At 48.5% G+C, this 12,065-nt stretch overlaps 15 non-coding genes across 15 annotated transcripts; 7 read left to right on the forward strand and 8 right to left on the reverse strand.

Annotated features, from left to right (window-relative positions):
- The first annotated feature begins 1,019 nt into the window (after positions 1-1,019).
- On the forward strand, positions 1,020-1,183 carry LOC134989932 (U1 spliceosomal RNA). Its single transcript, XR_010194896.1, has one exon. It is a non-coding gene; the product is annotated as a U1 spliceosomal RNA (small nuclear RNA).
- Positions 1,184-1,335: 152 nt separating this feature from the next.
- On the forward strand, positions 1,336-1,498 carry LOC134989944 (U1 spliceosomal RNA). Its single transcript, XR_010194908.1, has one exon. It is a non-coding gene; the product is annotated as a U1 spliceosomal RNA (small nuclear RNA).
- A 674-nt stretch (positions 1,499-2,172) lies between these two features.
- LOC134989936 (U1 spliceosomal RNA) lies at positions 2,173-2,336 on the forward strand. Its single transcript, XR_010194900.1, has one exon. It is a non-coding gene; the product is annotated as a U1 spliceosomal RNA (small nuclear RNA).
- Positions 2,337-2,488: 152 nt separating this feature from the next.
- LOC134989942 (U1 spliceosomal RNA) lies at positions 2,489-2,651 on the forward strand. The gene has a single exon (XR_010194906.1). It is a non-coding gene; the product is annotated as a U1 spliceosomal RNA (small nuclear RNA).
- Positions 2,652-3,326: 675 nt separating this feature from the next.
- Positions 3,327-3,490, forward strand: LOC134989937 (U1 spliceosomal RNA). The gene has a single exon (XR_010194901.1). It is a non-coding gene; the product is annotated as a U1 spliceosomal RNA (small nuclear RNA).
- A 152-nt stretch (positions 3,491-3,642) lies between these two features.
- On the forward strand, positions 3,643-3,805 carry LOC134989943 (U1 spliceosomal RNA). Its single transcript, XR_010194907.1, has one exon. It is a non-coding gene; the product is annotated as a U1 spliceosomal RNA (small nuclear RNA).
- Positions 3,806-4,480: 675 nt separating this feature from the next.
- LOC134989934 (U1 spliceosomal RNA) lies at positions 4,481-4,644 on the forward strand. Its single transcript, XR_010194898.1, has one exon. It is a non-coding gene; the product is annotated as a U1 spliceosomal RNA (small nuclear RNA).
- A 357-nt stretch (positions 4,645-5,001) lies between these two features.
- Positions 5,002-5,164, reverse strand: LOC134989946 (U1 spliceosomal RNA). The gene has a single exon (XR_010194910.1). It is a non-coding gene; the product is annotated as a U1 spliceosomal RNA (small nuclear RNA).
- Positions 5,165-5,316: 152 nt separating this feature from the next.
- LOC134989935 (U1 spliceosomal RNA) lies at positions 5,317-5,480 on the reverse strand. Its single transcript, XR_010194899.1, has one exon. It is a non-coding gene; the product is annotated as a U1 spliceosomal RNA (small nuclear RNA).
- A 671-nt stretch (positions 5,481-6,151) lies between these two features.
- On the reverse strand, positions 6,152-6,314 carry LOC134989945 (U1 spliceosomal RNA). The gene has a single exon (XR_010194909.1). It is a non-coding gene; the product is annotated as a U1 spliceosomal RNA (small nuclear RNA).
- A 152-nt stretch (positions 6,315-6,466) lies between these two features.
- LOC134989938 (U1 spliceosomal RNA) lies at positions 6,467-6,630 on the reverse strand. Its single transcript, XR_010194902.1, has one exon. It is a non-coding gene; the product is annotated as a U1 spliceosomal RNA (small nuclear RNA).
- A 670-nt stretch (positions 6,631-7,300) lies between these two features.
- LOC134989941 (U1 spliceosomal RNA) lies at positions 7,301-7,463 on the reverse strand. The gene has a single exon (XR_010194905.1). It is a non-coding gene; the product is annotated as a U1 spliceosomal RNA (small nuclear RNA).
- A 152-nt stretch (positions 7,464-7,615) lies between these two features.
- LOC134989939 (U1 spliceosomal RNA) lies at positions 7,616-7,779 on the reverse strand. Its single transcript, XR_010194903.1, has one exon. It is a non-coding gene; the product is annotated as a U1 spliceosomal RNA (small nuclear RNA).
- Positions 7,780-8,454: 675 nt separating this feature from the next.
- On the reverse strand, positions 8,455-8,617 carry LOC134989940 (U1 spliceosomal RNA). Its single transcript, XR_010194904.1, has one exon. It is a non-coding gene; the product is annotated as a U1 spliceosomal RNA (small nuclear RNA).
- Positions 8,618-8,769: 152 nt separating this feature from the next.
- Positions 8,770-8,933, reverse strand: LOC134989933 (U1 spliceosomal RNA). The gene has a single exon (XR_010194897.1). It is a non-coding gene; the product is annotated as a U1 spliceosomal RNA (small nuclear RNA).
- Positions 8,934-12,065: the final 3,132 nt, after the last annotated feature.

The raw sequence follows: 12,065 nt of genomic DNA on the forward strand, positions 1-12,065 counted from the left end.
TACATTGAATGCTAGCAAGCTGAATATTTAAATCCTTTTTATTCCGCAGCATTCCAATGTGGAAGATTCCATGGAACCAGAGATCCTTCCATTGAGAAGGACATGCTGCCTGGATGACTACACTGTGCAAATTAAATCACGGAGCCAGTTGGCTTGTGGGTGGCTCTGGTCACTGGGTGGTTGGGTGGGTGGTGTGTCGGAGGTGGAGCACATGCAAATGATTGTGTATCATCCAGCTAGTGAGAGAGAAAACTCATGCAGGAGTGTGCCTGCTTGTCAGTGGGTTATGCACCTTTCCAGACGTCAAATCTACATGGAGCAGCTGGAGAGGACAAGAGCAGGTTTGCAAAATATAGACAGAAGAGCTCTCCAGCCTAGTTTGCTGTCTGTTTCCACTTCTCTTTTCTTGAGCCGCTCCCTTCTATGCCCTTGCGCACTATCCTGACTTCTCCCATCTGCTTACTTTGTGCCTTCCAACGCACAATGCGAACTACAGGTAGTGCTGCAGGGCCCACACCCTTTTACTTGCCATACAGAGCATCTCTGGAGCTGTTACAGTGCCCAGCTTCTGCAAGAAATCAGCTTGAATGCTTCAGGGGCTGGGGCATAGCCAACATGAGCCCCACACCGAAGGAGGGTGGAGGTGTTTAATGCAAACTATAGGTCATCCAAGCGCCGCAAAAGGCCGCCATGCCCTGCACGCCCCTTTTCTCTTTTCATATGCAGACGAGGGTTGAAGCCAACTTTGACCCACTGCTTGGATGACATCACCATATGCAAATCCATCTGCTGCAGGCCTTCCCGCAGGAATGCTTGCACTAGTTGTTGCATTTGGTTTGTTGTTTGGGGGTGCTTCAGTATTAGGCAGCCTTCTGCCCTCTCATGTTCATCTGAAAATATGTGTTCTCCCTGCAGTTGTTGTCCCCAGATGAGAGTTCCCTTGTGCTGCCTCAGTTGAATCTTCTTTACTTGACAGAGATGTGCCTGAGCAGCGGCCCTCCCCAGCCCTATCCCAAATCATACTTATTTTGCATAGGAGATACCATGGTCATGAAGATTGTTCTCCCAGGGTGAGGTTCATTCATTGCATTCTGGGTATGCTGACCCCTGTGATTTCCCCAAATTTGGGAAACTTGACTGCATTATTTGTGGTAGTGGGGGACTGTGTTTGTGCTTTCCTCTGGTCAGCTCTGGTAAAAGTCAGATTTCTTTGTCTCAGATCTTCCTCTAGCCTTGTTCTTCTTTCGAGAGTTCCCTTGTGCTGCCTCAGTTGGATCTCCTTTACTTGACAGGGGGGTGCCCAAGCAGCGACCCTCCCCAGCTCTAGCCCAACTCCTACTTACCTGCCAGGTGAGATACTATGATCATGAAGGTGCTTCTCCCAGGGCAAGGGTCACTCATTGCACTCTGGGTGTGCTGCCCCTGTGATTTCCCCAAATGTGGGAAACTTGACTGCATAATTTGTGTTTCTACTGGTCGGCTTTCATATAATTCAGATCTCTTTGTCTCAGGTCTCTCTCCAGCCTAGTTTGCAGTCTGTTTCCACTTCTTCTTTTTTGAGCCCCTCCCTTCTATACCCTTGTGCACTATCCTGACTTTTCCTCCTGTCTGCTTACTTTGTGCCTTCCAATGCACAATGCAAACTACAGGTAGTGCTGCAGGGCCCACAAACTTTTACTTGCATTACAGAGCAGCTCTGGAGCTGTTACAGTGCCAAGCTGCTGCAAGAAATCAGCTTGAATGCTTCAGGGGCTGGGGCATTGCCAACATGAGCCCCACACCGAAGGAGGGTGTGGGTGTTTAATGCGAACTAAGGGTCATCCAAGCGCCGCAAAAGGCCGCCATTCCCTGCATACCCCTTTTCTCTTTTCATATGCAGATGAGGGTTCCAGCCAACTTTGGCCCACTGCTTGGATGACATCACTGTATGCAAATCCGGCTTCTGCAGACCTTCCCCCAGGAATGCTTGTACTAGTTGTTGCATTTGGTTTGTTGTTTGGGGGTGCTTCAGTATTAGGCAGCCTTCTGCCCTCCCATGTTCATCTGAAAATATGTGTTCTCCCTGCAGTTGTTGTTCCCAGATGAGAGTTCCCTTGTGCTGCCGCAGTTGAATCTCCTTTACTTGACAGAGATGTGCCTGAGCAGCGGCCCTCCCCAGCCCTATCCCAAATCATACTTATTTTGCATAGGAGATATCATGGTAATGAAGACTGTTATCCTAGGGTGAGGTTCATTCATTGCATTCTGGGTATGCTGACCCCTGTGATTTCCCCAAATGTGGGAAACTTGACTGCATTATTTGTGGTAGTGGGGGACTGTGTTTGTGCTTTCCTCTGGTCAGCTCTGGTAGAAGTCAGATTTCTTTGTCTCAGATCTTCCTCTAGCCTTGTTCTTCTTTCGAGAGTTCCCTTGTGCTGACTCAGTTGGATCTCCTTCACTTGACAGGGAAGTGCCCGAGCAGCGACCCTACCCAGCTCTAGCCCAACTCCTACTTACCTGCCAGGTGAGATACTATGATCATGAAGGTGCTTCTCCCAGGGCAAGGCTCACCCATTGCACTCTGGGTGTGCTGCTCTTGCGATTTCCCCAAATGTGGGAAACTTGACTGCATAATTTGTGTTTCCACTGGTCGGCTTTCATATAATTCAGATCTCTTTGTCTCAGGTCTCTCTCCAGCCTAGTTTGCAGTCTGTTTCCACTTCTTTTTTTTTGAGCCCCTCCCTTCTATACCCTTGTGCACTATGCTGACTTCTCCTCCTGTCTGCTTACTTTGTGCCTTCCAATGCACAATGCAAACTACAGGTAGTGCTGCAGGGCCCACAAACTTTTACTTGCATTACAGAGCAGCTCTGGAGCTGTTACAGTGCCAAGCTGCTGCAAGAAATCAGCTTGAATGCTTCAGGGGCTGGGGCATTGCCAACATGAGCCCCACACCGAAGGAGGGTGGGGGTGTTTAATGCGAACTAAGGGTCATCCAAGCGCCGCAAAAGGCCGCCATTCCCTGCATACCCCTTTTGCTCTTTTCATATGCAGATGAGGGTTCCAGCCAACTTTGGCCCACTGCTTGGATGACATCACTGTATGCAAATCCGGCTTCTGCAGACCTTCCCCCAGGAATGCTTGTACTAGTTGTTGCATTTGGTTTGTTGTTTGGGGGTGCTTCAGTATTAGGCAGCCTTCTGCCCTCCCATGTTCATCTGAAAATATGTGTTCTCCCTGCAGTTGTTGTCCCCAGATGAGAGTTCCCTTGTGCTGCCTCAGTTGAATCTCCTTTACTTGACAGAGATGTGCCTGAGCAGCGGCCCTCCCCAGCCCTATCCCAAATCATACTTATTTTGCATAGGAGATATCATGGTAATGAAGACTGTTATCCCAGGGTGAGGTTCATTCATTGCATTCTGGGTATGCTGACCCCTGTGATTTCCCCAAATGTGGGAAACTTGACTGCATTATTTGTGGTAGTGGGGGACTGTGTTTGTGCTTTCCTCTGGTCAGCTCTGGTAAAAGTCAGATTTCTTTGTCTCAGATCTTCCTCTAGCCTTGTTCTTCTTTCGAGAGTTCCCTTGTGCTGACTCAGTTGGATCTCCTTCACTTGACAGGGAAGTGCCCGAGCAGCGACCCTACCCAGCTCTAGCCCAACTCCTACTTACCTGCCAGGTGAGATACTATGATCATGAAGGTGCTTCTCCCAGGGCAAGGCTCACCCATTGCACTCTGGGTGTGCTGCTCTTGCGATTTCCCCAAATGTGGGAAACTTGACTGCATAATTTGTGTTTCCACTGGTCGGCTTTCATATAATTCAGATCTCTTTGTCTCAGGTCTCTCTCCAGCCTAGTTTGCAGTCTGTTTCCACTTCTTTTTTTTTGAGCCCCTCCCTTCTATACCCTTGTGCACTATCCTGACTTCTCCTCCTGTCTGCTTACTTTGTGCCTTCCAATGCACAATGCAAACTACAGGTAGTGCTGCAGGGCCCACACCCTTTTACATGCTTTACAGAGCAGCTCTGGAGCTGTTACAGTGCCCAGCTGCTGCAAGAAATCAGCTTGAATGCTTCAGGGGCTGGGGCATAGCCAACATGAGCCCCACACCGAAGGAGGGTGGAGGTGTTTAATGTGAATTAGGGGTCATCCAAGCGCCGCAAAAGGCCGCCATGCCCTGCACATCCCTTTTTTCTTTTCATATGCAGACGAGGGTTGAAGCCAACTTTGACCCACTGCTTGGATGACATCACCATATGCAAATCCATCTGCTGCAGGCCTTCCCCCAGGAATGCTTGCACTAGTTGTTGCATTTGGTTTGTTGTTTGGGGGTGCTTCAGTATTAGGCAGCCTTCTGCCCTCCCATGTTCATCTGAAAATATGTGTTCTCCCTGCAGTTGTTGTCCCCAGATGAGAGTTCCCTTGTGCTGCCTCAGTTGAATCTCCTTTACTTGACAGAGATGTGCCTGAGCAGCGGCCCTCCCCAGCTCTATCCCCAAATCATACTTATTTTGCATAGGAGATACCATGGTCATGAAGATTGTTCTCCCAGGGTGAGGTTCATTCATTGCATTCTGGGTATGCTGACCCCTGTGATTTCCCCAAATGTGGGAAACTGGACTGCATTATTTGTGGTAGTGAGGGACTGTGTTTGTGCTTTCCTCTGGTCAGCTCTGGTAAAAGTCAGATTTCTTTGTCTCAGATCTTCCTCTAGCCTTGTTCTTCTTTCGAGTTGCTCCCTCGGTGTGGGGCTCATGATGGCTATGCCCCAGCCCCTGAAGCATTCAAGCTGATTTCTTGCAGCAGCTGGGCACTGTAACAGCTCCAAAGCTGCTCTGTAAGGCAAGTAAAAGGGTGTGGGCCCTGCAGCACTACCTGTAGTTTGCATTGTGCGTTGGAAGGCACAAAGTAAGCAGACAGGAGAAGTCAGGGTAGTGCGCAAGGGCATAGAAGGGAGCAACTCAAGAAAAGAAAAGTGGAAACAGACTGCAAATTAGGCTGGAGAGAGACCTGAGACAAAGAGATCTGAATTATACGAGAGCCGACCAGGTGAAACACAAATTATGCAGTCATGTGTCCAACATTTGGGGAAACCGCAGGAGCAGCACACCCAGAGTGCAATGGGTGAGCCTTGCCCTGGGAGAAGCACCTTCATGATCATAGTATCTCACCTGGCAGGTAAGTAGGAGCTGGGCTAGAGCTGGGGAGGGTCGCTGCTCAGGCACCCCCCTGTCAAGTGAAGGAGATCCAACTGAGGCAGCACAAGGGAACTCTCGAAAGAAGAACAAGGCTAGAGGAAGATCTGAGACAAAGAAATCTGACTTTTACCAGAGCTGACCAGAGGAAAGCACAAACACAGTCCCTCACTACCACAAATAATGCAGTCCAGTTTCCCACATTTGGGGAAATCACAGGGGTCAGCATACCCAGAATGCAATGAATGAACCTCACCCTGGGAAAACAATCTTCATGACCATGGTATCTCCTATGCAAAATAAGTATGATTTGGGATAGAGCTGGGGAGGGCCGCTGCTCAGGCACATCTCTGTCAAGTAAAGGAGATTCAACTGAGGCAGCACAAGGGAACTCTCATCTGGGGACAACAACTGCAGGGAGAACACATATTTTCAGATGAACATGGGAGGGCAGAAGGCTGCCTAATACTGAAGCACCCCCAAACAACAAACCAAATGCAACAACTAGTGCAAGCATTCCTGGGGGAAGGCCTGCAGCAGATGGATTTGCATATGGTGATGTCATCCAAGCAGTGGGTCAAAGTTGGCTTCAACCCTCATCTGCATATGAATAGAGAAGAGGGGCGTGCAGGGCATGGCGGCCTTTTGCGGCGCTTGGATGACCCCTAGTTCGCATTAAACACCTCCACCCTCCTTCGGTGTGGGGCTCATGTTGGCTATGCCCCAGCCCCTGAAGCATTCAAGCTGATTTCTTGCAGCAGCTGGGCACTGTAACAGCTCCAGAGCTGCTCTGTAAGGCAAGTAAAAGGGTGTGGGCCATGCAGCACTACCTGTAGTTCGCATTGTGCGTTGGAAGGCACAAAGTAAGCAGACGGGAGAAGTCAGGATAGTGCGCAAGGGCATAGAAGGGAGCGGCTCAAGAAAAGAGAAGTGGAAACAGACAGCAAACTAGGCTGGAGAGAGACCTGAGACAAAGACATCTGAATTATACGAGAGCCGACCAGGGGAAACACAAATTATGCAGTCAAGTTTCCCACATTTGGGGAAATCACAGGGGCAGCACACCCAGAGTGCGATGGGTGAGCCTTGCCCTGGGAGAAGCACCTACATGATCATAGTATCTCACCTGGCAGGTAAGTAGGAGTTGGGCTAGAGCTGGGGAGGGTCGCTGCTCGGGCACCCCCCTGTCAAGTGAAGGAGATCCAACTGAGGCAGCACAAGGGAACTCTCGAAAGAAGAACAAGGCTAGAGGAAGATCTGAGACAAAGAAATCTGACTTTTACCAGAGCTGACCAGAGGAAAGCACAAACACAGTCCCCCACTACCACAAATAATGCAGTCAAGTTTCCCACATTTGGGGAAATCACAGGGGTCAGCATACCCAGAATGCAAAGAATGAACCTCAATCTGGGAGAACAATCTTCATGACCATGGTATCTCCTATGCAAAATAAGTATGATTTGGGATAGAGCTGGGGAGGGCCGCTGCTCAGGCACATCTCTGTCAAGTAAAGGAGATTCAACTGAGGCAGCACAAGGGAACTCTCATCTGGGGACAACAACTGCAGGGAGAACACATATTTTCAGATGAACATGGGAGGGCAGAAGGCTGCCTAATACTGAAGCACCCCCAAACAACAAACCAAATGCAACAACTAGTGCAAGCATTCCTGGGGGAAGGCCTGCAGCAGATGGATTTGCATATGGTGATGTCATCCAAGCAGTGGGTCAAAGTTGGCTTCAACCCTCGTCTGCATATGAAAAGAAAAAAGGGATGTGCAGGGCATGGCGGCCTTTTGCGGCGCTTGGATGACCCCTAATTCACATTAAACACCTCCACCCTCCTTCGGTGTGGTGCTCATGTTGGCTATGCCCCAGCCCCTGAAGCATTCAAGCTGATTTCTTGCAGCAGCTGGGCACTGTAACAGCTCCAGAGCTGCTCTGTAAAGCATGTAAAAGGGTGTGGGCCCTGCAGCACTACCTGTAGTTTGCATTGACGTTGGAAGGCACAAAGTAAGCAGACAGGAGAGGTCATAATAGTGCGCAAGGGCATAGAAGGGAGCGGCTCAAGAAAAGAGAAGTGGAAACAGACAGCAAACTAGGCTGGAGAGAGACCTGAGACAAAGAGATCTGAATTATACGAGAGCCGACCAGGGGAAACACAAATTATGCAGTCAAGTTTCCCACATTTGGGGAAATCGCAAGAGCAGCACACCCAGAGTGCAATGGGTGAGCCTTGCCCTGGGAGAAGCACCTTCATGATCATAGTATCTCACCTGGCAGGTAAGTAGGAGTTGGGCTAGAGCTGGGTAGGGTCGCTGCTCGGGCACTTCCCTGTCAAGTGAAGGAGATCCAACTGAGTCAGCACAAGGGTACTCTCGAAAGAAGAACAAGGCTAGAGGAAGATCTGAGACAAATAAATCTGACTTTTACCAGAGCTGACCAGAGGAAAGCACAAACACAGTCCCCCACTACCACAAATAATGAAGTCGAGTTTCCCACATTTGGGGAAATCACAGGGGTCAGCATACCCAGAATGCAATGAATGAACCTCACCCTGGGATAACAGTCTTCATTACCATGATATCTCCTATGCAAAATAAGTATGATTTGGGATAGGGCTGGGGAGGGCCGCTGCTCAGGCACATCTCTGTCAAGTAAAGGAGATTCAACTGAGGCAGCACCAGGGAACTCTCATCTGGGGACAACAACTGCAGGGAGAACACATATTTTCAGATGAACATGGGAGGGCAGAAGGCTGTCTAATACTGAAGCACCCCCAAACAACAAACCAAATGCAACAACTAGTACAAGCATTCCTGGGGGAAGGTCTGCAGAAGACGGATTTGCATACAGTGATGTCATCCAAGCAGTGGGCCAAAGTTGGCTGGAACCCTCATCTGCATATGAAAAGAGAAAAGGGGTATGCAGGGAATGGCGGCCTTTTGCGGCGCTTAGATGACCCTTAGTTCGCATTAAACACCCCCACCCTCCTTCGGTGTGGGGCTCATGTTGGCAATGCCCCAGCCCCTGAAGCATTCAAGCTGATTTCTTGCAGCAGCTTGGCACTGTAACAGCTCCAGAGCTGCTCTGTAATGCAAGTAAAAGTTTGTGGGCCCTGCAGCACTACCTGTAGTTTGCATTGTGCATTGGAAGGCACAAAGTAAGCAGACAGGAGGAGAAGTCAGGATAGTGCACAAGGGTATAGAAGGGAGGGGCTCAAAAAAAAAAGAAGTGGAAACAGACTGCAAACTAGGCTGGAGAGAGACCTGAGACAAAGAGATCTGAATTATATGAAAGCCGACCAGTGGAAACACAAATTATGCAGTCAAGTTTCCCACATTTGGGGAAATCACAGGGGCAGCACACCCAGAGTGCAATGGGTGAGCCTTGCCCTGGGAGAAGCACCTTCATGATCATAGTATCTCACCTGGCAGGTAAGTAGGAGTTGGGCTAGAGCTGGGGAGGGTCGCTGCTTGGGCACCCCCCTGTCAAGTAAAGGAGATCCAACTGAGGCAGCACAAGGGAACACTCGAAAGAAGAACAAGGCTAGAGGAAGATCTGAGACAAAGAAATCTGACTTTTACCAGAGCTGACCAGAGGAAAGCACAAACACAGTCCCCCACTACCACAAATAATGCAGTCAAGTTTCCCACATTTGGGGAAATCACAGGAGTCAGCATACCCAGAATGCAATGAATGAACCTCACCCTGGGAGAACAATCTTCATGACCATGGTATCTCCTATGCAAAATAAGTATGATTTGGGATAGGGCTGGGGAGGGCCGATGCTCAGGCACATCTCTGTCAAGTAAAGAAGATTCAACTGAGGCAGCACAAGGGAACTCTCATCTGGGGACAACAACTGCAGGGAGAACACATATTTTCAGATGAACATGGGAGGGCAGAAGGCTGCCTAATACTGAAGCACCCCCAAACAACAAACCAAATGCAACAACTAGTGCAAGCATTCCTGGGGGAAGGCCTGCAGCAGATGGATTTGCATATGGTGATGTCATCCAAGCAGTGGGTCAAAGTTGGCTTCAACCCTCGTCTGCATATGAAAAGAGAAAAGGGGCATGCAGGGCATGGCGGCCTTTTGCGGCGCTTGGATGACCTATAGTTCGCATTAAACACCTCCACCCTCCTTCGGTGCGGGGCTCATGTTGGCTATGCCCCAGCCCCTGAAGCATTCAAGCTGATTTCTTGCAGAAGCTGGGCACTGTAACAACTCCAGAGCTGCTCTGTATGGCAAGTAAAAGGGTGTGGGCCCTGCAGCACTACCTGTAGTTCGCATTGTGCGTTGGAAGGCACAAAGTAAGCAGATGGGAGAAGTCAGGATAGTGCGCAAGGGCATAGAAGGGAGCGGCTCAAGAAAAGAGAAGTGGAAACAGACAGCAAACTAGGCTGGAGAGCTCTTCTGTCTATATTTTGCAAACCTGCTCTTGTCCTCTCCAGCTGCTCCATGTAGATTTGACGTCTGGAAAGGTGCATAACCCACTGACAAGCAGGCACACTCCTGCATGAGTTTTCTCTCTCACTAGCTGGATGATACACAATCATTTGCATGTGCTCCACCTCCGACACACCACCCACCCAACCACCCAGTGACCAGAGCCACCCACAAGCCAACTGGCTCCGTGATTTAATTTGCACAGTGTAGTCATCCAGGCAGCATGTCCTTCTCAATGGAAGGATCTCTGGTTCCATGGAATCTTCCACATTGGAATGCTGCGGAATAAAAGGATTTAAATATTCAGCTTGCTAGCATTCAATGTACCTGCGGCTTGGCTTTAGCACATGGGTCTTCATCCTGTGGCCCTCCAGCTGCTGTGAAACTACACATCCCAGCATGCCCTGCCACAGTTTTGCTATTAAGGTATGCTAAAACTGAGGCAGGGCATGCTGGGATGTGTAGTTCCACAGCAGCTGGAGGGTCGCAGGTTGAAGACCCATGTTCTAGCATGCCTGTTCTATGATGCATGTACCGTGATGTCACAATCAGCTTGGAATGGGGTGTCTAGCAGGCATTTGCTGACAGCCACTTGAGGGAGACACACATCAGGAGATGCAGCATATCGGAGGTCTTCGATGCCTTTCCAGCAAATGCACACCACCTGCTGCTGGTCTGGACACAAAACAATGCCCACAATCGAAGTCCCAAAATGCCCAACTACAGGATTCATGTAAGTAGTGAATTTAGGAATGAATTTAGAAGTAGGAAATTAAGTTAGTTCACAAGTACATTCAAATTCAGATCTAAAGTCTAGGTAGGCCTCACGTCCTGGCAGCCCCCAGCACTTAAAAATGCCTTGATTAGAGGTAGAGAATTAAATGTAGATAAAAAGTAGACACAAAATAAGACTCCACAGAGCAGTTATCAGGTGTCTTTATCAATTGTTGCATTTAAAAAATCAAGCAATTAGGGAACACAATGTTGCAACAATGTAACCCTATTTGCAAAATAGTACTGAATAAGTTTGTCGATGTAAGACATTTGCAAAGGCGCATCCAAAACACGCTGGAAAATGCAACTGAATCTGTTTTTGGAGGCTAGAATAGGAAATGTGCATCGGTCCTACAAGTACTGAAAGCTCTTCTACCATCTCCCTTTTCTGAAAAGCCATTTAATATATGGTTCCCAGATAGGGGACATATCAGATATTGCCTTTCAAAAGCAGCAAATATCATACCACTTCTATTGCCATCAAAGATAAACATTGATTGTTTTCAGATATTGGATTGAAAAAGCAGTCTTTATTGACATAAAGAAGCAAAAAAACATACATAAACATTACACACATAAGTACTGTGTTGCAGCACAGATAAAACACAATACAAATGCTGTCGGTATAGTACAGTTCAAGAACTACAGCACAGGCCAGCCTACACTATAAATCATGAACTGCACTATACATTTAAACAATACAATAATACAACAGTTAATAAGGCTATGGGTGTGGAGTGTAAGAGGGTGAGGGAATCACAAGCCCGAAGCTTTATTGAAAGACAGACACATATAAAGGGAGGATTAATAAATACAAAGATATCCTTTACTATAGAATGTAGTCCAATCCGGTCTTTCAACTCTTCCACAACTTAAAAACGGATAGTGTTCCCAAGCCTTCCATCCTGGAATATCTTCAGTCTCTCGCCAATGAAGAAAACAATCCCTCCAGCAGACTCTTCAACCACGATACAAGATCACAGCCAAAAGGGCGAGAAGCAACTACACTTTTGTTTAACCAAAATAGCTAAAACTTAGTGGAGGAAAGTGCAGTGCACCAAAACATAAGCTGACACAATCATGGAGAATGCGCCAGCATATATGCTCTTCTATCTATATTTTGCAAACCTGCTCTTGTCCCCTCCAGCTGCTCCATGTAGATTTGACGTCTGGCAAGGTGCATAACCCACTGACAAGCAGGCACACTCCTGCATGAGTTTTCACTCTCACTAGCTGGATGATACACATTCATTTGCATGTGCTCCACCTCCGACACACCGCCCACCCAACCACCCAGTCACCAGAGCCACCCACAAGCCAACTGGCTCCGTGACTTAATTTGCTCAGTGCAGTCATCCAGGCAGCATGTCCTTCTCAATGGAATAATCTCTGGTTCCATGGAATCTTCCGCATTGGAATGCTGCGGAACAAAAAGGATTTAAACATTCAGCTTGCTAGCATTCAATGTACCTGCGGCTTGGCTCTAGCACATGGGTCTTCATCCTGTGGCCCTCCAGCTGCTGTGAAACTACACATCCCAGCATGCCCTGCCACAGTTTTGCTATTAAGGTATGCTAAAACTGAGGCAGGGCATGCTGGGATGTGTAGTTCCACAGCAGCTGGAGGGTCGCAGGTTGAAGACCCATGTTCTAGCATGCCTGTTCTA

The sequence above is a fragment of the Pseudophryne corroboree genome, unplaced genomic scaffold (assembly GCF_028390025.1).
Source record: "Pseudophryne corroboree isolate aPseCor3 unplaced genomic scaffold, aPseCor3.hap2 scaffold_1131, whole genome shotgun sequence".
NCBI lineage: Eukaryota > Metazoa > Chordata > Amphibia > Anura > Myobatrachidae > Pseudophryne > Pseudophryne corroboree.